This window comes from Pinus tabuliformis, chromosome 5_1 (genome assembly GCF_031772625.1).
Source record: "Pinus tabuliformis cultivar Carrire ecotype Pingquan chromosome 5_1, CPIR1, whole genome shotgun sequence".
Lineage (NCBI taxonomy): Eukaryota > Viridiplantae > Streptophyta > Pinopsida > Pinales > Pinaceae > Pinus > Pinus tabuliformis.
The window spans coordinates 789,896,927-789,920,699 of record NC_142305.1 but is presented as its reverse complement, the minus strand read 5'-3'; the positions used below and the strand labels follow the sequence as shown (position 1 = coordinate 789,920,699).

At 40.9% G+C, this 23,773-nt stretch overlaps 1 protein-coding gene across 4 annotated transcripts in view; it reads left to right on the top strand.

Moving 5' to 3' along the window:
* Positions 1-23,773, top strand: part of LOC149167300 (Class II aaRS and biotin synthetases superfamily protein) — a 237,215-nt gene that overhangs the window by 52,152 nt on the left and 161,290 nt on the right. The gene's annotated exons all lie outside the window — the stretch shown is intronic.

Sequence of the window (23,773 nt, the reverse complement as noted above, 5' to 3'; positions counted from 1 at the left end):
AGCCTCCGTTTCTTTTTGCCTAGCTTTTTCTTTCTCAAACTTATCAAATTTTTCTTGGAACTCCTTCCTAATTAACCCAATCTGTTTTGTTGGTGCTACACATGGGACAATTTGGCTTCTAATAGCAGTGAAATGTTGTTTAAGCTTGTGGATGCCCCCTCCACCTCCCTTAATTCTTTTATGACAAAATTTGCAATACATTTGATTATCAATCATTTCAACATATGCCCAAGCAACATCTTTCATTCTAGGAGCCATTTTCTAATATTTGGAATAGGAAATGAAAGGACTAAAGTTTGAAAATGAAAACAAAAAAAACAACTCTTCAATGTTCATTTCTTATAGAAAAATTACTCTTTTCAATTTCCAGATTTGCAAAAAAAAAAAAAAGGCAGATTTGAGAAGTGAAAAAAAAACCTCTAGCCTCCTCAATGTTGCTCCAAAAACCAACTCCACAATGCCGCTCCAATGATTGCCCAAGAACCTATTCACTGCTGCTCCAAAAACCAACTCCAACTCTTTACAAACTCCTCAAAATGCTCACACAAATGCAATGAGATCGCTGTGAGGAAATGTGAGGGGGTTGGGTCACTTTTATAGGCTTGGGGGAGGGGTAGAGGCACTTAGAAAAAAAAAACCATAAAAAAACTCACTTTGAAGTCCGCTTTGCTGTCCTTTTTCCCCGGGGCCCAGATCGACTGGTTGAAGACGGGCTTGGCCGAGCCCACCGGTCTGTTACCAAACCGTCCGAGTCGGTGACTGGCTCGGTCGATTCGGCAACAAACGGACCGCCTGACCGTTTGTTCTACCGAGCTGACCCGGGCATGGGTTTGGCTCGGTCAACTAGGCTGAATCTGATTCAGACTGACCTGGTTTTAAAACTATGATTGTAATCATGTCATTGTAAATTATTTGTAAAGAAAGAAAACGAAAGAAAAAGAAATTATAGAATGAGTTTCATACTCAAGTTTGAGGCAAAACTATGTTCTTCGTGCTTTTAGGTTTTCTAGGTCTTTCTAGGATAAAGAATATTATTGGGCATGTGTCATAGTCCCATTTGGACTCTTTGTAATGAAGATAGAAATTTGTTTTATCAAGAAAAAGACATTTTATATCCCAAGGCCAAGTCGTCCTAAACAAGGCATTTTTCGACCCCGCAAAGAGGCTATAAATGCAAGGAGCTCAACCTCATTTGGACACACATTCAAGTCAAGTTCAATCTACAATAGCGAAGGAGAAGAAGAGCTAAGAAGGACAAAGAAAGGAGGAAAAGAGTGAAGTTTCTTGGGTTAAATTTCTCTCTCTCTCTCTCTCTCTCTCTCACACGTGTGAAGTTAGGGTTTCTGTGAAGTTGCAGCTGCAGGAGGTTGAAATGGCTGGGCCAAAATTTTGGGAAGCAGTTGCAGGGTCAAAATTCTAGGACGAAGTTGCAGTAGGTTGAAGTTTGGAAGCTGCCTTAAAGAAGATCTTGTTGGGGGTTGACTTGGTGCTGGTAGAGTCGTTGTCTTTGGTCTTTGGGTCTTGGAAGTGTCTTTGTAAGCAAATTCTAAATAAGAAGAGGAACATTTTTTGGGTTTTCCCCTTTGAGGGGTTTTGCCCTAGCTTGGAGCCCATACCTTGTGTACTTTGTCTTGTTGTGATCTTCATTGTTTTGGTAATTGCTTGATGAAAAAAGATCTAATAAAAGTAATAAAAGGCCAACTTATATCACAAGTAATTATCAAGTTAAGGAAAATCATCTTTATTATACAAGTTTCTAGATTTTCCATCATGGTATCAGAGCTAAAGTGCAAGGAGGAGACTGAAGATCACATCTTAGTTGGCACTATGACAAGGCTTATAAGGAAGGGTTTCAAATTTCTTGGAAATCTCTCCACATCTATCAAGGATTGTCTATTGAAGATCATTTGCAAGCTCGCAAAAGTTGTAAATGGAAGTTTTTCCTCTGCCTTACCCGACACCTTCAAGGATGAGAATGTATGGGTCATTGACAATGGTGCCTCTAGACACATGATGGGAGAATGCAATCAACTCCAAACCTTATATAGGGGAAACTCCTCTCACTCATTCGAACTTGGAGACAACAATAGCTATCCAGTGAAAGGCATTGAATCTACTTCAATCGAGCTCGAGTCTCAACAACATTCTATATGTTCCAGGTTTGAAAAAAAAATTGCTTTCTATTTGTTGTCTAGAGGATAAGGGTGATAGAGTTGCTTTCGTTGATTGCACGGTTTTGGTTTGTGGTAAGGGCTCTAGTATTGATAATGCTAGGGTGACTGGGATTCATGAAGGGACATTGTATAGACCCTATACACCTCTATCTCAAGCCCTAGTCCACTTGGAAGTGAGTCCTTCCAAACTATGGCATAGAAGGTATGGACCCCTTCATTACAAGATTTTGCCATCTCTAAGTCAACTGGTCAATGGCATCCTCGAATTGAAGGAAGAACATGAAGGGACTTGTAAGTGGTGTGTTCTAGGCAAGACCGTAAAGAAACCATTTGCAAGAAGCGACACCAAATCTACGGAAGTGTTAGATCTCATACGTTCAGATGTATGTGGACCTATGGCAGTTAAATCTGTTGGTCGACATTAGTGTTATGTAACATTCATTGATGATTACTCAAGGAAGACTTGTTTATACCTTCTCAAGAATTAGGATGAGCTATTCGAAAAGTTTCAGAAGTTCAAGAATGAAGTGTAAAACCTAATCGAGAGAAAGATCAAAACTCTAAGGTTAGACAATGGTGGATAATACACCTCCAAGGAATTAAGAGCTTTCTACAATGAAGCAAGGATTAAGAGGGAGCTCATAGTTCCTTATAATCTTGAATAGAATGGCGTGGCAGAAGGGAAGAGCAAAACTATTGATGAATGTCTTAGGGCTATGCTACATGATCAAGATCTCCCTCAATTTCAATGGGGAGAGGCATGTATGACAACTATTTACTTGTAAACCAAAGTCCTCATAGGATTGTCAATAACATGACTCTGGAAGAAGCATTTACAGAAAAGAAGCCAAGTGTGGATCATCTTTGAATATTTGGGCATCGTGTGTCTATTCATATACATGAGGACAAGAGAACAAAGTTAGATCCTACCAGTCTAAAGGGCATGTTTGTCAGGTATAATGCTTCATCAAAGGCATATAGAATCTATATTGAGGATTGTCAAATTGAAGTAAGAAGGGATGTCATCTTTGATGAGAGCACAACTTACAAGAAATCAAAGGATGTTCCTGTTGACTCTGATGAAGAAGAGATTTGAATTGAGGTAAGCAAGGATGTCATCTTTGATGAGAGCATAGCTTACAAGAAATTAAAGGATGTTCCAGTTGACTCTGATGAAGAAGAGATATCTTTTCTTGAGGATATCTCTAGGGACAATGATGGTCAAGAGCAGACATCTACTCAAGAACATGTTGAAGGTTCTTGCGAGCCTATACAACAAGTAATTATTCCAGAAAATCCGAAGAGGCCTATTTGGTTGAAAGCTATTCTACAAGAGGTAAAAGGACATATGACATTAGGGACCTCCAGAGAAAGTAAAAGATTGAAAAGGTATTTAGGATATGCTACATACATGACAAAGCTTATTGAAGCAGAACCTTCTTCCTACGAAGATGCAACTAAACATCAAGAGTGGAGGAAGAATACCAATACATAATGAAGAACGATGTCTGGGAAATTGTCTCTAGGCCAAGTGGCAAATCTATTGTTACTTCAAAATGTATTTACAAGATAAGGTACACTGCAGATGGGAGCATCAATAAATACAAAGCAAGGTTTGTAGCAAGAGGCTTCTCACAGAAAGAAGGGGTTGATTATGAGGAAACCTTTGCTCCCACAACTAGGTTACTATGGGATGGAACATCCATGAAATGGATGTTAAGGCAACATTTTTGAACGAGACTATTGATGAGGAGGTTTACATTGAGTAGCCTCAAGGATTTGAAATAAATCAAAGGGAGACTCATGTCTGAAGGTTGAAGAAAGTTCTATATGGCTTAAAATAAGTACCTAGAGCATGATATGCAAGAATGGATGCATACCTATTGGGACTTGGTTTTACCAAGAGTATTGTAGATCCTAACCTATATATTAGGGTGGTCCAGGGAGAACTAGTCATCATACTCTTGTTTATGGATAATCTAATAATCGAAGTTGTAGAGCATCATATTCAGGAAAGCAAGAAGAAGTTAGTAGTCGAGTTCGATATGAAGGATCTTGGGATTATGCACTATTACTTGGGATTAGAAGTATGGCAAAATCCAGGTGAGATATATCTTGGTCAAGGTAAATATTTGATCAAGATACTTAAGAAGTTTGGCATGATGGACAACAAGCCTATGATAACCGATCTAAAGAAGTTGAGGAGTTTAGAATCTAGTCCAATGGATCTTACTGGCTTCAGACAATTGATTGGGTCCTTGATGTATTTGGTAAATAAAATATTGAATTGTTAGGCTTAGCTTGCATTAAAAACTTACCTCCAAGCATAAGTTTGGTTGATAGACTCCTAGGACAAGCCTTTCTAATTTAGATTGAGGGATTCAACCCTTCTTAATGGTTAACATAGTGACCTTGCAGTCGTCAGAACCACAATATCTGCAGTGCTGAAAGCATTGGGTGGTTGGAACACTAGGGTAGGTATCATTAATCAAGCCTTTGCTTGCTTTCCGTTGGCTTCCATCCCAAAACCTACTATGAAGACTGTTTTCAAAGCAATTAAGGGAAAGGTTCCATTTACACTAGGCATGTAATTTAAAACTAACCAAGATCCTTGCATCGTACCTAGATTCTAGGACTTGCACTTCATATAGGTTAGTTATTCATCTAAGCAACAATTGTCGATCCGATTACTTGGTCATAATTTATAATAAGCAAGAATTTTGACTCCATAAGGTGCTGGTCTCAATTCCAATTATAATAAGATCCTCAAGTCTTGCTAAATTTTTACCAAGTAGCTAGGCCACTCAACTGTGTCTCCCGGGTAAGTTAGTTCCCAACGTGCTTTCCATAATCTCACTTCCATAGGGACTACCCCCCATAGCCTGCTGTTGGGAGACAACTAGAATGGAGTGGGCAGGGATCAGAGTGATAGCCCTCGCCCTGAGCCGTTGTTGCGGTGTCTATACAATCCGAGCGACAACAGGCCTAAAAGAGGGCTATTCGACCCGTCAAAGAGGCTATAAATACAAGGAGCTTGACCTCATTTGGACACACTCAAGTCAAGTGTGATCTACAGTAACGAAGGAGAAGAAGAGCTAAGAAGGATGAAGAAAAGAAGAAAAGAGTGATGTTTCTTGGGATAAATCTCTCTCTCTCTCTCTTATGTGCGAAGCTAGGGTGTCTGTGAAGCTGTAGTTGTAGGAGGCTGAAATTCTAGGAAGCGATTGCAGGGCCGAAATTTTGGGATGAAGTTGCAGCAGGTCGAAGTTTGGAAGATGCCTTGAAGAAGATCTTGTGCTTGGTAGGGTCGTTGGCTTTGGTCTTTAGGTCTTGGAAGTTTCTTTGTAAGCAGATTCTAAAGAAGAATAGAAGCATTTTATTGGTTTTCCCCTTGGAGGGGTTTTGCTCTGGCTTGGAGCCTATATCTTGTGTACTTTGTCTTGTTGTGATCTTCATTGTTTTGGTAATTGCGTCATGAACAAAGATCTAATCAAAGTAATGAAAGGGCAACTCATATCACAAATAATTATCAAGTTAAGGAAAATCATCTTTAATTTACAAGTCTCGAGATTTTCCAACAAAAGGCACATGTGAAGATAACTTTTCTTGTGAATTGCAAAGGAGTGGGTTATGTTTTCACTGATTGGATTAGAATTCTATCTTCAAAGAGAGGATTTCTCATAGAATTTTGTTAGTTTCAACTTTATATGAATATGAAGAAAGAAGTCTTGTTATGAGTATTCAAATTGGATTTTGCTTTTCTGTTGTACCTATTCTCACTAACTCGAACATCCCCACTCGTGCAAGCATGTAATTTGCTTAGTTGTTTCCATGCAAGTCGACTTCAGTTAGCTCCACATAGATTTTCTCCAATAAATGAAACATATATATCTATATCCTAAGCATGCTCGTGCCCTCTACCAATATTTGTGGCCTTTAGCCTTTGTCATTGTTTGGGCATACATCCCTATCCCAGTGCAATGATTGATTCTTATTTGTGTGTGGACTTGACAATGGGTGACCCCTTCCTCTACTTGTGTGGCCCTAACCTAACCTAACCATGACCCTCCTCTCACATGGTCCTAGCGCAACATGTGGTGCACTCATTCCTGCCTAGTACATGGCCCTAGCTTAGCTCGTGCCTTACCTCTCACTCCTATCTAGCGCACGACCCTAGCCCCCATGATCAACATTCCATCAAACTCCCTACCTTCACTTGCAAGCTTTCCCTTCTCTCGCCTACGGTCATTATCCTTAATCTTGTCCCCTTGCCATCACTTATTTGTATCCTGCCTCCTCTCCATCTCTACCTAATTTTTTCTCTTAGCACATAACTCTTATGCCTCTCCTTTTCTACTTGTGGTTCCTTTGCCTCATACTCTTGAATCCTAGTATCCTCTATGGATCTCTCTAGAAGACAAAAATTTGCTGTCTGTTTAAATAAGTTGTTGAACGACCCAACAATGATGGTCACTATAGGTACATCATTAGGCAACACATTAGAAAAATCTAGTCTTGTGATGGCTGACCTTGATGCGGCAAAGGATGGTGACATTGATAAGAAACAACAATTTTCAGGGATAGTCCTAGAAACAGTGGTTGAGGATGCCAATTAAACACGAATTGGTGACAACACTAGGAGCCAAAAACAAGAATTTTGGAGGGCAATTTTAGTGATTGGAATCCAAGAGCTGATTAAACAAATGGAATTAGTGACACTCTTGAATTTCGATTTATGGGGAGAAATCCATAATCTCTCCATTAGAGTATTGAAAATTGTATTAGAGAACTTAATTATGATACCCCAAATATCCAGAAAATTTTCACCCTTTAGTGGTTTCCCTCCATGCAGAAATTCTAGACTTCACGAGCAAGCAAGATAAAAATCATTCCCATTAGGCCTTATTCAAGCAAGTTTGAAACTCAACAGGAAAACCTTGAATCTTGTGTCTAGGTGGTATGTGGAAGCAAGGTATAAATTTGATGGGAACTCCTACCATCAAGCAATTTTTTATGATGGGTTCTTTTAAAACTACCCTTCTCATGATGTTTGATATTTATTTTTACCCATCATTTTAATATCATATATTATTTTTTTTGTAGCTAATTTTTTTATGTGAATATAAAAGACATCTTTTGTTGATATAAGTTTTGTGTTCTGTCTTATAGGGAAATTTCAAAGTTCTTATTTGATAAAATACAATTCAACCAACTAATATTTTTTTTTTTTTATCGTTAAAAACTATGCTACTTCTATTATTTACAGTAACAGTAGAAAACAATTACAACCAGGATATCATGTCGTCAGAGGCCAGGGGTGGCGCTCTGGAAGGATTGTTAAATTTGGACAACTAGGTCCAAACTCCATGTTCTGATGCTCAGATTAAGAGGCTAATATTTTTGTTGGATTCCTCTTTCTGAGAGGTGTAAAATCCATATAAAAATAGTCTTAATCCGATGAGCAGAACTTATATTTTGAATTTATTATTCTTAATAAATTATATGTGCAAGGTCAGCCAGTTTTGTAATGTAGGCTCACATGCCCAACAGATGTGTCACACACCCTCATTGATGGATATATATACAGGAAAAGTTGGAGAGAATTTGATCACAACACAACTCACATCTTCCTCTCTCATCCTAAAAGTACGAGCTACCTGGAGGACGAATTTCAGCCACACGTGGGAAGGACGAAGAGGATTTTTCTGTTGCTAGGGTTTCGCAGAAGTTTGACCAGCGTTGACTTTGGTCAACGCTTGGTCCAAACAAGCTGAAAACTTGTGGGAGGTTCGATTTTTGAAGGCCGTACTACCTGGCACAAAAATCGAGGTCAAAGGGTTGACCGTTTTTGCTACTGCGTTGACTTTTAGCTTGCTGCCCCTGCGTTGACTTTTCAGGACAGCGTTGACTTTTGTAGAACTGACTTGGGTTGACTCATCTTCTGGTTGGAGGGTTGTTGTGACACATGCTGGGCTGGCTGACCAAAGGAGACTTTGCTGGTTGAAGCATCCTGTTGATCGCCGAAACGAACACATACATTTTTCTTGTTTCTGATTTGTCTTTTGTAAGATCTGCTTATATGTTCTATCTGCATTTTGCTTATCTACTTGTATGATTGCTGTGAGAAAAGTGAAATTGCTCTTAGCATAGAACATCTACAAAACTTTACATGGTATCAGAGCTGAGGTGAAGACAAACTCTATCTATAGCAATCATCATCGAAGGAAATGGATTCCTCTAAGCTTGAATTCAGGGAGAATGACAAACTGACTGGAAGTGATGACTTCCATGCCTGGAAGATGTTATTAGATCTCAAATTAGAAGATCATGATCTCCTAGCTCATGTGACAGGGAAGATTCAAGAACCTCCATCAAATGCCTCTGCTGCTGTTAAACACAAGTATAAGAAGGGAGAAATCAGAGCAAAGCTGCTGATCAGGGAATCCATAAATAAGAGTCTGGTTGCCTACATATCTGAACTAGGCACATCCAAGGAGATGTATGACAAATTGATACTTATGTTCCGAGTAAACAATGTGAACCAAGTGCTATTCCTCAAGAACAAGTTGAAGAATATGAAGAAGGGCCGAGACGAGTCTATTCAAACTTTCTTTATGAAGTTGACCGAAACCAGGAACAATCTGCTAGCTATTGGGGAGACAATAACTGATCGTGAGATGGTTCTCACCGCACTTGGAGGACTTCCATATGAATGGCAAGTATTCACAACTACCATTCTCAACAATAATACCATCCCTAACTTTGATGAGCTTCTGTCTAGATGTATGCAAGAAGAAACAAGGATGAAGGAATTTGATAATGAAAGAAATGCTGCCTATGTTGCTCATTCCCGAAAGAAGAACTCTGGTGGTTCCAAGGACAAAGGAAGGACTAAGACTCAAAAGAAGAAGGGTAAATGTTTCACCTGTCATAGGACTGGACACTATGCTAGAGAATGCCCCTTCCAGAAGAATTCTCCCGATAGTGACGACAACAACAACAATCGAAGGAATGGGAATCGAAGAAATGACAAATCCAAAGGAAAGAGGAAGGCTCACTTTGAAGGAAACAATCCACCTTCTAAAAGGACCAGAAATACCAGGTATGAGGAGTCTAATGTTGTTAATAAAAGAAATGAGTATATTCTAATATCTGCTCTCTCAGCTGCATCTCCGCCCGACACTATGGATGTCTGGCTAATCGATAGTGGTGCCTCAAGACACATCACCGGATTCAAGGAAGCACTTTCTGACATGGTTGAAAGGGATACTAATCTAGAAATTATCCTTGGGGATAATGCCACTTATCCTGTGAAAGGGACCGGGACTGTGACCCTCCACTTGTCTCAAGGACAAGTCCTCCATCTACAAGATGTACTCTATGTACCCAAATTGAAGAAAAACCTTGTGTCTGTATCTGCCACGGAAGACAAAGGTTTCAATGTAACTTTCTCTGATGGAAAGGTACTCATGTGGAAGAAGAGCTTCAAGGAAGCTATCTCAATTGGTTTTAGAGTTGGTACACTCTACCAGGTTGGAGGGAGTCCGTTGGGAGCTATGACTTGTGATACTATCCGTCAAACCGAACTATGGCACCGAAGATTTGGACACCTTCATTACAAGGCTCTTCCCGAAGCAAGGAAGGTGGTGACAGGGATGCCTGATTTTGGAAATAATCATAAAGGTGTATGTAAGGGCTGTGCTGAAGGAAAACATACAAGGGGACCTTTCCCCTCAAGTGTCACAAAGACATCTGAGATATTGCAACTGGTCCATTCTGATCTTTCCGGTATGTTGCCTGTAACATCCCTGGGGGGATGTTCTTACTATATGACATTTACTGATGACTTCTCTCGCAAAACCTGGATATACTTCTTGAAGAAGAAGGATGAGGCTTTCATGTGGTTCCGTACCTTCAAAGCCTTGGTGGAAAATATGACCGGAAAGAAGATCAAGATTTTGAGGACTGACAATGGCACTGAATATGAGTCAAATGAGTTCAAAGACTTTTGCAGAGAAGCTGGCATTAAGAGGGAGACTACCACTGCATATACTCCTGAGCAGAATGGTGTTGCTGAACGCAAGAATAGGACTATTGTGGAAGCTGCCCGTGCCATGCTATGTGACCAGGGTCTTCCAAAGTTTCTGTGGGGAGAAGCTGCAAATACTGCTGTGTACATTCAAAACCGATGCCCTCATTCCGCTTTGGACTCCAAAACTCCCGAAGAGGTTTTCTCTAGTAAGAAACCTGATGTCTCACATTTTAGAATTTTTGGATGTCCTGTCTATTTTCATGTGCCGAAAGAAAAGAGAAGTAAGCTGGATGCTACTGAGAAGAAAGGAATGTTTGTGGGCTACAGTGAGACTTCTAAGGCATATAGAGTCTATGTACCTGGTCAAAGGGAAGTAGAGATAAGCCATGATGTCACTTTTGACGAAGATGCTTCCCTGAAGAAAGTAGTAGATCTTCCTAGATCTGAAGAAAACCATGAAGAAAGACCTGGAAATCTGGAAGAACCCCAGGATGAGACTATGCCTGATGTTGAAGGGCCAATGGACCCTATTGATCCTTCCCCTTCTCTAGGAAAGAGGCCATCATGGCTCAGGGACACCCTCGAAGATGCTGAGGGTCATGCTGCCCCAAGGGGAACATTCCGAGAAAGCAAGAAGCCGTGTAGATACCAAGGGTATCTAGCTGCCATGAGTACTATTATACAATCTGAACCTGGATCTTTTGAGGAAGCCATCAAGCATCAAGTCTGGAAGGATGCTATGCATGAAGAATATGAGGCTATTATGAAGAATGATGTCTGGGATGTGGTCCCGAGACCGAAGGACAAATCTGTTGTCACCGCTAAATGGCTCTACAAGATTAAACATGGATCTGATGGGAGTGCTGAAAAGTTTAAGGCAAGATTTGTTGCCCGTGGCTTCTCTCAAAAGGAAGGAATTGACTATGACGATATATTTGCACCTGTGGCTCGATATACCACCATCCGATCCATCATAGCCCTTGCTGCTACGCAAGGATGGAGTCTTCATCAGATGGATGTCAAGACCGCTTTTCTGCATGGTGCAATAAAGGAAGAGGTGTATGTAGAACAACCTCTGGGATTTGAAGTTCAAGATCGAGACACTTATGTCTGCAGGTTGAAGAAAGCCCTCTATGGGTTAAAGCAAGCACCCAGAGCTTGGTATGAGAGGATGGATAGTTACTTGATGAAGCTGGGCTTCACTCGAAGCAATGCTGATCCAAACCTTTACTTTAAGGTTGAGGAAGGAAAGCCTCTCATTCTAGTGCTGTATGTGGACGACCTCTTCCTGACAGGTGATGACCCTCTCATTCATCAATGTAAGAGGGAGCTTGCTGCTGAGTTCGAAATGAAAGACCTAGGATTGATGCACTATTTCCTAGGCCTGGAGGTCTGGCAGAGACCTGGAGAGATTTTCCTTTCTCAAGGAAAGTATATTGTGAAGCTTCTGGAAAGATTTGGGATGGTGGACTGTAAGTCCGTGTCGACACCAATGGAACTCAACTTTAAGAAGTTGAGTGGCAGCGCTGCAGGGCCTATCTTGGCCAATCCTACTGAGTATCGTCAACTCATAGGAGCTTTGATGTTCTTAGTGAACACCCGTCCGGACATATGTTTTGCAGTGAATACTTTGAGTCAACAGATGGTTGAGCCTCATCATTTTCACTGGGTTGGTGCCAAGAATCTTTTGAGATATCTTCGGGGCACGATAAACCATGGGCTGAGATACACTGCCGGGAGTGTGATACTCCGGGGATATACTGATGCCGATTGGGCTGGCAGTGTGGTGGATCGTAAGAGCACATCTGGATGCTGTTTCAATCTTGGTTCTGCTTCAATCTCATGGATGAGCAGGAAGCAGAAGTCGGTGGCTTTGAGCACCGCGGAGGCCGAATACATTGCTGCTAGTATGGCCTGTTGTGAAGCAGTTTGGTTGAGGAAGCTCTTTAGTGAGCTGTTCCAACATGTGCTAGATACCACTGTAATACTCTGTGATAATCAGAGTGGGATTCGTATGACTGAGAATCCTGTGTTCCACGACCGATCCAAGCATATTGATATCAGGTACCACTTTATCCGGGATATGGTACAGCGAGGCGCCGTAAGGCTCGATCATATAGGAACTGATGAGCAGGTCGCGGATATTCTCACTAAGCCCCTGGGGAAGGTCAAGTTCCTAACCTTCCGTGAGAGTCTTGGTGTCGTGGAAAGACCCTATGATGTGGGTCCTGTTGGACGATGAGCTCTGGGAGCTCTGGGGGGCTTTGGGGATAGCTTCTCGGAGCTATAAGCACTCATAATGCTTCTGCCCCACCCTTGTGATTATTGAGCTGGTTCGCCACTCATTTAATCTGTGCCCCGTATGCATCCTACCCATTGAGTTCAGGGCTCATGGGAAGTACCTCTCATTTGGCCAATGAGGTGTGGAAAAGCTAGAGACTATTAGCAAAGACTGATGGACGCATCAAAGATTGCCGTACTCTCTATCTAGGATGGCATGGTCCAACCACTTGATCTGGGATCAAGATTTGTGAGGTCTGGGACCTCTGGACTGATTATGTCAGTCAGGGAATGATGTCTTTGTGACTGACCCACTTCTGTTCTGAAATAAAGAAGCCAGCAAAGCAAGTTTCGGCGGGATGACTCACGATGTTAATTGCACTAATAGATGGAGTTCTCCCTAGTTGAGAGGGAGTGTTAAATTTGGACAACTAGGTCCAAACTCCATGTTCTGATGCTCAGATTAAGAGGCTAATATTTTTGTTGGATTCCTCTTTCTGAGAGGTGTAAAATCCATATAAAAATAGTCTTAATCCGATGAGCAGAACTTATATTTTGAATTTATTATTCTTAATAAATTATATGTGCAAGGTCACCCAGTTTTGTAATGTAGGCTCACATGCCCAACAGATGTGTCACACACCCTCATTGATGGATATATATACAGGAAAAGTTGGAGAAAATTTGATCACAACACAACTCACATCTTCCTCTCTCATCCTAAAAGTACGAGCTACCTGGAGGACGAATTTCAGCCACACGTGGGAAGGACGAAGAGGATTTTTCTGCTGCTAGGGTTTCTGCTGCTAGGGTTTCGCAGAAGTTTGACCAGCGTTGACTTTGGTCAACGCTTGGTCCAAACAAGCTGAAAACTTGTGGGAGGTTCGATTTTTGAAGGCCGTACTACCTGGCACAAAAATCGAGGTCAAAGGGTTGACCGTTTTTGCTACTGCGTTGACTTTTAGCTTGCTGCCCCTGCGTTGACTTTTCAGGACAGCGTTGACTTTTGTAGAACTGACTTGGGTTGACTCATCTTCTGGTTGGAGGGTTGTTGTGACACATGCTGGGCTGGCTGACCAAAGGAGACTTTGCTGGTTGAAGCATCCTGTTGACCGCCGAAACGAACACATACATTTTTCTTGTTTCTGATTTGTCTTTTGTAAGATCTGCTTATATGTTCTATCTGCATTTTGCTTATCTACTTGTATGATTGCTGTGAGAAAAGTGAAATTGCTCTTAGCATAGAACATCTACAAAACTTTACAAGGATGGTATTCTCAACGTGACTGAAAACCCACGCAGGGGTGACACCATTAAGACCAACAACCCAAGCAAGGGCTCCCTCATCGTGACTGAATACCCACGCAGGGGCGACACCATTAGGACCAATCACCCATACAGGGGCACTGTGACTGAGACTGGAAGCCCACGCAGGGGCTGTAGAGCTTTGAAGACCAGCAAAAACAAAATTAACTATCCCTCACAGGGGCAGGAGAGAGAGAAAGAAATTTTCCAACAAAATCCCTCGCAGGGGCATGGTCATGCACAAAACTGCATAATTGTCAGACCAAACATAAACATTCACGGCATACATTGAGTAATGGCGATAAGAGTAACAGATTACAAAAAAACCTGAACGATGTCTGAGGGCAGGGGCTTGGTTGAGCCGGCATTTATTCGTCCGAGTCCTCCTGGTAAATCCAGTACTCGCCTTCTGGGGGAGGTCCCCAATCATATTTGGCCTTGCCTGAAGCGGGCGCTGGTTGAGATGATGGTGGAGCGACCCCTGGCTCAGGTTGTGCCTCTGCCTTTTCCTCAGCTGCTCTGGAGCTTTCAGCAAGATGAATTTGGGCGCTGGGTTGCTCTCAATCTCCTCTTTCGCTTCCTCCAGGAATAGGACTGAGACGTGAGCTTGAATGTTGGAATTGCCCTGGGCACCGCTGAAGGAGAATACCGCTGTACCAAACGCGGGTAGCGGAGTAGCACTTGAATCCGGCGTCCTGGCGTCCATGAATTGCTGCGACTGGATGGGATTTGCTTCAGCCATCCGGTGGCACAGACAGCGGCAGCAGCTTGATGATGGATTGACAACCGGGGGGCGTGAAGATCCGCCTCGTCCCGTGCCTCGACGGCTAATGAGCCTCTGTCTTGGCGGCATAGCTTCCTTGAAGTTCGATGAGGGTGTGAAACCGACTTCGCCCTCCTGTGATGCTTTATCTCCGCCTCCAGATGCCAGAGGGAATTCTTGCGATTGTGCCCTGAAACCTGAAGCCCAGAAGCCCAAATCCACAATTCGAACCTTGTTCGATGCAAAACATTCCAAATGCCTGCCATAATTAAGCTGTTCTGGCTTGCCTCGAAACTGGTAAGCCATAACTCCCCTCTGCAACAGTTAATGGCGCTTAACCTCGGCAATGAATTGCCGTCCTCTCCCTTCTTAGCTCTCACGCTTGCCATCCAGGGCGGCGGAGGGCAGTTAATGGCTTGATCAGACATGAGGCCGCCCATGCTGAGCAGGTGGTGCGCCGTCCTTCTGCTGCGTGGCACCCGCATCCAGGTAAAAGGTAGTGGGCTTGGCCCGGTTTAGACTAACTACTCGCACGACGAGCTACGACCTTGCTCGGGATTGAACACAAGACCAGTCCGTCATGACGAGGCCGACTTTACCACTACGCCGCCTCCACGACCTTTTCAACCAACTAATATTATCGATGCACATGTTTTATATTACTTCAGAAAGATCAAACATATTCAATCGTTTTAATTCAAATATTTATGCAATTTCTAAGATTTTGCAAATCATTGTGAAGCATTCTCAAAAAATTCTTGAGTAGCTTGGTCAAAATACATCAAAAAATAGACCCCAAATGGCCTCTAGCATGCAAAAAAAATCATGCTACAAGAAATACTTATATATCATCAAAGTATTTGCCTACATTAATGCCACTAACATCAAGGTACATAGAGGGATTGGTGCTCTTGATTAAATGCTAGTTCAATACCCTCATACATGACAAAATCCAATAGAAACATTGCAATCCCCCCTATCTTGAAATCCTAAAAAGTTGTTAAGTTTGATGGATTTTGAGTGGGATCTAAAATTCTAATATCCATATGAAATTCAATGAGTTCAGAACCACTCTCAAACATCCGGAGTCAATTCTTTGCAACGTTAAAAGTTTAAGTAAAAGGATTACTTTAAGAATTTAAAATTACCATGAATTGCATAGCAATAGTAGGGCCATAGGCTTGGATATTAGGCACCTATTGTGGGCCGATAGCCAGCTAAAAAAAAAAGAAAAAAAAAGAAGAGAAAACAAAATGGGCCTAATGTTCCTTGTAAGTGGCTTTACCGAACCGGCCAAAAATGGTTTAGGAGGCTGGTCTGAAACGATTTTTCCCTCCAACTGGTCAAACCAGCAGGGTCAGACTGGTTGGGTCTAGTTCCGATAACATTGCTCTAAAAAGTATATTGGTCCTTGATTATTTGAATAAACTCTTTGCAATTTTATTTTGATAGATGCTTTCAGTTCAACAAAAGCATGTGGCATTGTCAAACATGGGATATTATAGTGAGGTAGAATCATCTCACGAACCATGAAAACTGTCATTTGGTTATGCGACCACTACCTAGTGGGTATTTATTTGCAAATATTTTTGAGAACTTGTGCCTAGCTCCAACTGCGGGTGACCCATTTACATGGGTATGTCGATCCAATAGGTTAATATGTTTCTAGTGGGGTTTGAACCTTGGCGGGTGGAATAATAATGCCTTACCAACTAACCAAGCCTTGTTGAACTTTGTAGCTTCTTTACCCCTCTATATTTTCTTAAGTTCATGTTAGATCTTGTTTATGCTATCTTACGTATTGATGATTAGATTGTAGATATCTTAGTGTTGCATTACCTTGTTTTAATTAGTTCCTTGCTATTGTATTCCTTGTCTTAATTAATTCTCTTCCCGTCTTTGTCCTTGATGCTTATTTATCCATTTCCATATGTGGAAATCAAATTAGTAAGATTTTGATCAAGGTTGGAACTCGCTTGCCCCAAAATTGAGTGTTGTGTTTAGTTCCGTTTAAATAAAAGATGCATCGTGCTTTCCAATTTAATACACACATGCATTAACCAAGTGGGTTAGCTCAGTCAATTTCAATGGACTACTTCAAGGCAATGTTCAATGTGAGGTCTTTGGTTCTATTTCAAATGAGGTTTGAGTTTGATTGATTCTTGTTGGATTATTAATTGCTATTATGACTAGCAATTTAGCTGCCCTCCATTTGGATATTTTGAGGAAGAGATATGGATCACTCTGTGTTTTCCTTGGAAATTACACACACATATAGGCATCCTTGTAAATCCAAACCATTAGACACCAAATATGCAAAAGTTGCTCATTTATATTGTGTGTATGGTTCAAATGGAAAAATAACATTGAGATCTATTTTTGAGAATAAATAAAATTAAAAGTCACAACATATGATGAGATAAATTTATAAATGTCCAACAAGTGACTATGTATGTTAATATGAAGTAGGAGCGCAAGGGCCACTCCTATTAAGCAAAAACAAAATCAGATCCAGTCTAAGATATAAAATCTAGAGTCTAAGCACATAGCATCATTATGCCATTAAAGGACTCATCTCCTCAATGAGAAATATAATACATGAGTGTAAGTCCAAGAAGGGAAATGTCACTTGTGAGGAACATGGGAGGGGCCTCAACATGCCTTGATGTTGCTATTGTCTCCTGCGAAAGAGGAGGATGCATTGTTTGCCATTATCACTGCAATCTCATTATTGTCTCTCTCATGATATTGGAGGTTGAAGAAAGGAAGCCCTTGATCGAATGTTGACTGGAGGAATTGGGCTCTGGTATGTTTTGTTGCTTAGATGGAACCCTCCTTTATTGAGCTCTAGAGGAAGCTGTTTGTTCATTGGCTCTACATGATTTGGTTCAAGATCTAAGTAAAAAATTATGCCATGGACTCATCTCCTCAATGAGAAATATAATACATGAGCGTAAGTCCAAGAAGGGAAATGTCACTTGTGAGGAACATGGGAGGGGCCTCAACATGTCTTGGAGTTGCTATTGTCTCCTGCAAAAGAGGAGGATGCATTGTTTGCCATTATCACTGCAATCTCATTATTGTCGCTCTCATAATATTGGAGGTTGAAGAAAGGAAGCCCTTGATAGATTGTTGACTCGAGGAATTGGGCTCTGGTATGTTCTGTTGCGTAGATGGAACCCTCCTTTACTGAGCTCTAGAGGAATCTGTTTGTTCGTTGGCTCTATGTGAATTGGTTCAAGATCTAAGTAAAAAATTATGCCATGGACTTGTCTCCTCAATGAGAAATATAATACATGAGCGTAAGTCCAAGAAGGGAAATGTCACTTGTGAGGAACATGGGAGGGGCCTCAACATGTCTTGGTGTTGCTATTGTCTCTTGCGAAAAAGGAGGATGCACTGTTTGCCATTATCACTGCAATCTCATTATTGTCTCTCTCATAATATTGGAGGCTGAAGAAAGGAAGCCCTTGATAGATTGTTGACTGGAGGAATTGGGCTCTGGTATGTTCTGTTGCATAGATGGAACCCTCCTTTATTTAACTCTAGAGGAAGCTGTTTGTTTGTTGGCTCTATGTGAATTGGTTCAAGATCTAAGTAAAAAATTATGCCATGGTCCCATTAGAAGAAGTCCAATGGCCCCTTGTGCCAATGGTCTCATGGATCTGGTTGGTAAAGTGGTAGTGTTGTTCGTTAGTCTCTTTGTACCCTTTTGTTAATTTCTAAGTAACAGTTTCCGGTTTTTGTTTCTTTGCACCTATTTTATGCCCATAAAATATTTTACCCAACAAATTAATTTTCTGCAGTAAATAAATTGTGAAAACTACAGAACAGAAATACTCTGGTACTTTTAACTGAATAATTTTGCATTGGAAATACTTAGAAAAAATCACACAGACAACAAAGGCTTTTCCCTCCAAAATTTTCTTGATTAAATTCTTCTCAGAAAACTTAGGGGCTCCCTTGTTATGGAAAATGGCCCTGTGAAAGTACACAAAAAATGCAGCTAATGGAACATGGCAAAATCACACCCTAGAAATTTGTCTTGCACTTTGCTGGCTATCTCTCACGAGTTTTTCCCTCTTGAAGCAGGTCGGCCTCTCCACTAGTGTGGCCTCAAATCTCTTGGTCTCTGGTTGCCTGTCACAAGTTTTTCCCTCCTGAAGCAGCTCAGCCACTCCCCTAGTGCGGACTCAACCCTCTCAGCCTCTGCACACTCGCGGAACCACTCCACAAACACAGTCTCGACCTTCTCAGCCTCCGCAGACTCACGTCACCACTCCACAAACACAGTTTCGACCTTCTCAGCCTCTGCACACTCGTGGCACCACTCCACAAACAGAGTCTCTACCCTCTTGGCCTCTCCAATCTTGCGACACACTTTGGCCTCAACCTCAAGCTAATGTTAGCCCTCCTCTTTTGTGCTCCACCTACAAAAATTGTGCTCACTCGAACTCCCAGCTGCACACTTTTTTGATTTCTTCAGCCTCTTCACAAGCCTGCAATTAGCTCATGCATGCAAATTAGCTGGAATCTCCCCAAAAACAATTTGCTGGACTCTCATGCAAATGATTTGCTTTGCTATAAGCTTGGCATTCACACCAATCTTGTCGAACTGTACTTGACTCTCTCTAATCGTGCTGTTTATTTATGATTTTTGTTTTTTAGATCTTCTATGTCTTCGTATGTGTGCTCTTTCTTGCTATACTGCCTATCTTATAGGAGTTTTGAGTGCCCTCGATAGTCATTAAACCTTAATTTCATATGTCCTTTCGAAAGATCTATGTTGTTGAGATGATTTGTTTCTTCGTAAATTTCAAATTGAGCATGTCCAAATGTCCTGATTGGAAGTTTGGTTTGCTTTTAATTACCATTTATTCAACCATCATATTAGATTTTGTAGCTCATCATTAAGGCTCTCATTAACTTAGAGCCTGCTATACAATAAAGATCTATAATGACCAAATTCTTAGCTTATATCAAACCTTGAACTAGTGTTATTTCCACCAAGTTTTTAGTTCTCACATCTGAGCCTTTTGGAATTCCATCTTTGTTTCCTCCAATGTGATAATGAGCATCCTGGGCTTGACTATGCCCTCATTCTGTTTGACCACATTGGTGGATGTGGGATGTTAAGATAAACACAAAGAACTTTATCATGACAGAAAATATTCTATTTGGTATTGTGAATAAATAGAAGAAGAAACTTACCATGTTTGGAACATGGATACAAGGACACACCTTGGCATGTTAATTGAGACAAGAAGTTGCTGGATATAAAAAATATGTCAAATTTAGGAAATCTTATAATAGTAAATCAGATATTATGAAGTGGCATTGAGGTAAACCTTAGTCTAATCTCATTTTTTTTCGCAAAGGAAAAAGTTATGGGCAAACCCAAGGACTGCCTTCCCACATTTGTGGATGACATTCCTGTTAAAGCTATTAGTGTAAAATAGTGTGTTCCAAGTAGGGAATTCAACCAAGCACTTGGCACAGAACTAGCCAATTACTTAGCAGCATCATTGACAATCAATTGAGCTAACCCATTGGGCTACAACTACTAATGTTTCATTCCATATATAGCATTATATAATTTGAACTAACTCATTAGTGATAACTTTTAATGTTTCATTCCATATGTTGCATTATATAATTTGGAAATCTATTAGGGATTTGGGATTATTGCTGCTTTTCTTTGAATCTATGCTTTCTTAATTGAGAAAGTATAAATCTCCAAAAAAAGAAGAATGAGATGCAGTTAAATTAAAAGAACAGGGTCTTATTGGCATAATGCAAAGGGTTTTGAAATCTCGAGCGAGAAGCGAGAGGTGGATCTTGAGTAGAAGAGTAAGAGGAAGAGAGAGCAAATTGATTAACTTTTCATTGAGAAGATTAGATAATATATTATTGTTTTTATGTCCAACAAATGACCGTAAATACTTAAAATGGATTGCTATGAAAACCAAAATCAATACATAGTAGGAGTGCAAATGTAGCTTCTATAAACATAGATCTAATCTATGAGATCTAATAACTAGAATCTAAAATCTATCATCAAATAGGAAGATACAAAGCTAAGAACCATAAGGAAAAAAGAATACCTATCAAGAGCTTGAAAAATTGAAGGAATATCTTGGTTGAAGATACTAATGGAGAGTGCTCAATGTCTCTTGGTGCCATTGCCTACTATTGAGGAGGAGAAGCTGTCAACCTCTAAACCTATACTTGTAGTAAGTGGATCCTTGCCATCACTGGAGGCCAAAATAAAGAAACTCGTAATGGAACATTGTCTAGAGGAACAAGAGGATCTAGAAGATTGAGTTTGTGATGCACCCTGTTGCCTAGAAGATGCGGCCTTGTGTTGGATCTGCAAGAAGAGGAAGAGGAATGCATGCTGTGATAAGAGGATTTGTCTTGGGCTCGAGCATGACATGGGTGCAAGTGTCTTAGTGACAGAGTTGGGATGTCTTTCCATGATCTAATGAATTTGGACATTGAGATGGAATTACTCTGTTGCCTCTAAACTCCTTTATTAGTAAGCATTGGAGTGAAGTGTTTGATGGTGGGGGTAGTCTGGTGACAAAGATCTAAATTTGAGATCCTCCCTCATGAATAAGGCCAAGCATCTTTTTCTTTGATAATTGAAGAAGATGGAGAAGGATTTCTAGGCCTCTCCAAATAACAATGATACTAACCTTGGATCTTGTAATAAATAAAATGAAATGCTTGTTCTGCTCGGTCTCTCCAACAAATGACATATTAGGCAAATCATGTCCAATTCACAGGATGTGGTGATTGACTTTCACTCGAACATGGCATGAATTGACTTGGAATTGGTCGAGAAGGATCTTGAGTGCGTGCATCCAGTGGCAACTAGTATGACAACAAGGTCGTCACTTAACTCCATGAAATTTTCTAGATAGAAGGTCATCTTGGTTTTGAATATGCGGGTGGATCCACCCAAATGATGTGAACGCAGGGCCATCCAAAGTGTATTTAAAGAAGGGAAGTTTGTCCATGAGATGCAGACACATTGTAATAGGCACATAATCTTAACAATCCAGTAGTGGACTCACTAGGGGAAACAAGTTGAAGCAATGACCTTCAAGGGTACTGACTCTATTTGTGGCTGAATTAACAAGGCTACCAATCCGATGAGGTTGTGAAACTAATCCAAAAGTGGTCTTGATCTAGAAGTGGTGGTTGTGAAGTTTACTTGAACAATGTGTTGGGGAGCAGTCCTCTTGCATTTGGTGATTTGGAGAAGCATGAGAACTTGAACCCTATTCATTGTGGTATAAACCTCTAACGAACTAGGTCAACTGCTGAAGATCATAGAACTTGTTCTGTAAAGCACCCTACTGTATTTGAAGATCCTCTGGGGTGGATGCCAAGAGGACCATATAATATTAATGAAAAGGAGGATGAAAATTGAGACACAGTGCAGGAGGCACCCACCCCTACATTGGATATGATCTTGCAAAAACGGTTCCAACTCATTGATGTTTATCTAGAAAAGTAGGGGTGAGAGAGGACACCTTTCATCCTAATGGTTCTCTTGATGAAATTTGACAGTCTACTTGCTGCAGGGAGACTATCAAGAACAATTTCATAGATATGCATAATAATAGTGAGTAAAATGTTTTAAATGCCGATGTTTCTAAGTCTTTGGAATAGGGACTCCCTTGGGACTGAGTTTGTAATATACCTTTTCAATTTATATGGCTAAATTATTTTCAAAGAAACACACCATAAATATTTTTCTAGGTTCACAGATAAAGTTTTTAAAAGAATATCAAATGAATTAATTCCCAAAGAGCAAACAGAGCAATGGTAATACAAAGATATTTACAATAATAGAAACATCAGGTTTCTATGTACAAACAATTTCATCTAAGAAACTGCTAAAAGAATAAAATTAGCAACAGCTAGAAGACTGAGCATTAAATACTAAATAGACATATTCTAATACCCTCCCTTAATGCTCAATCTATTTACAACACCAATAGACCCTCGGAATTTTACAAATTTATCAGGGCCAAGCGGCTTGGTGAAAATGTCTGCGAGCTGCTCTGTTGTGGGAACATATTGCAACTGAACTGAGCCGTCTTTAACCAGCTGGCGAATGTAGTGGCAATGAGTTTCCACATGCTTTGTTCGTTCATGAAAGACTGGATTCTTGGCAAGTTTGAGTACTCCTTGATTATCACAAAACAAAGAAGTAGGCCCTGTCTGAAAAACATGCATATCTGCAAGCATACGGCGAAGCCAAACTGCCTCACAGGATGCCTTAACTGCTCCCCGATACTCTGCTTCTGTTGAGGAGAGAGCCACTGCCTGTTGCTTCTTACTAGTCCAAGTAACAGCACCAGATCCTAGACTAAACACATACCCAGCTGTAGATTTACGGTCATCAACCGAACCGGCCCAGTTAGAATCAGTGTAGCCACTGAGAATAGGATTGGAGCTGCGAGTATATAAGAGGCCATAATCAGAAGTACCACGCACATATCGTAGCACCCGCTTTGCAGCTATCCAATGATCAGCTTTAGGAGCTGACATAAAGCGAGAAATGTAGCTTACTGCAAACCTGATATCAGGTCTGGTAGCAGTAAGATAGATGAGACTGCCCACTAATTGCCTGAATAAAGTTTCATCCACAAGAGGAGAGGATGATTGTGCTGAAAGTTTGAGCCCTGGTTCCATAGGCGTCGTGGCCGGTTTGCAATCCTGCATTCTGAACCGTTCCACAAGATTGTTGGCATACTTGGACTGAGAGAGAAAAATCTGATTTTCAGTCTGCCAAACTTCAACCCCCAGACAGTAATGAAGAAGTCCCAAGTCTGTCATCTCAAAAGTTCTGCATAGATCTTGTTTGATCCCATGGATCAAATGTGCAGAGCTGCCAGTAATGATGAGATCGTCCACATAGACAACAACAAATAAGATATCAACACCAGTATGCTTGATGTACAGGTTTGCATCAGATGGGCTCCGCTGAAAACCCTGATATGTCAGATACTGATCAATTTTCATGTACCAAGCCCGAGGAGCTTGTTTCAATCCATAGAGTGCTTTAGCTAACGGCATACTTTCTGTTCTTGACCAGCAACCTTGAATCCTGGAGGCTGCGTCATGTAGACTTCTTCCTGAAGATCACCATTTAGGAAAGCACTCTTTACATCCATCTGATGAACTTTCCAATTGAACTGAGCT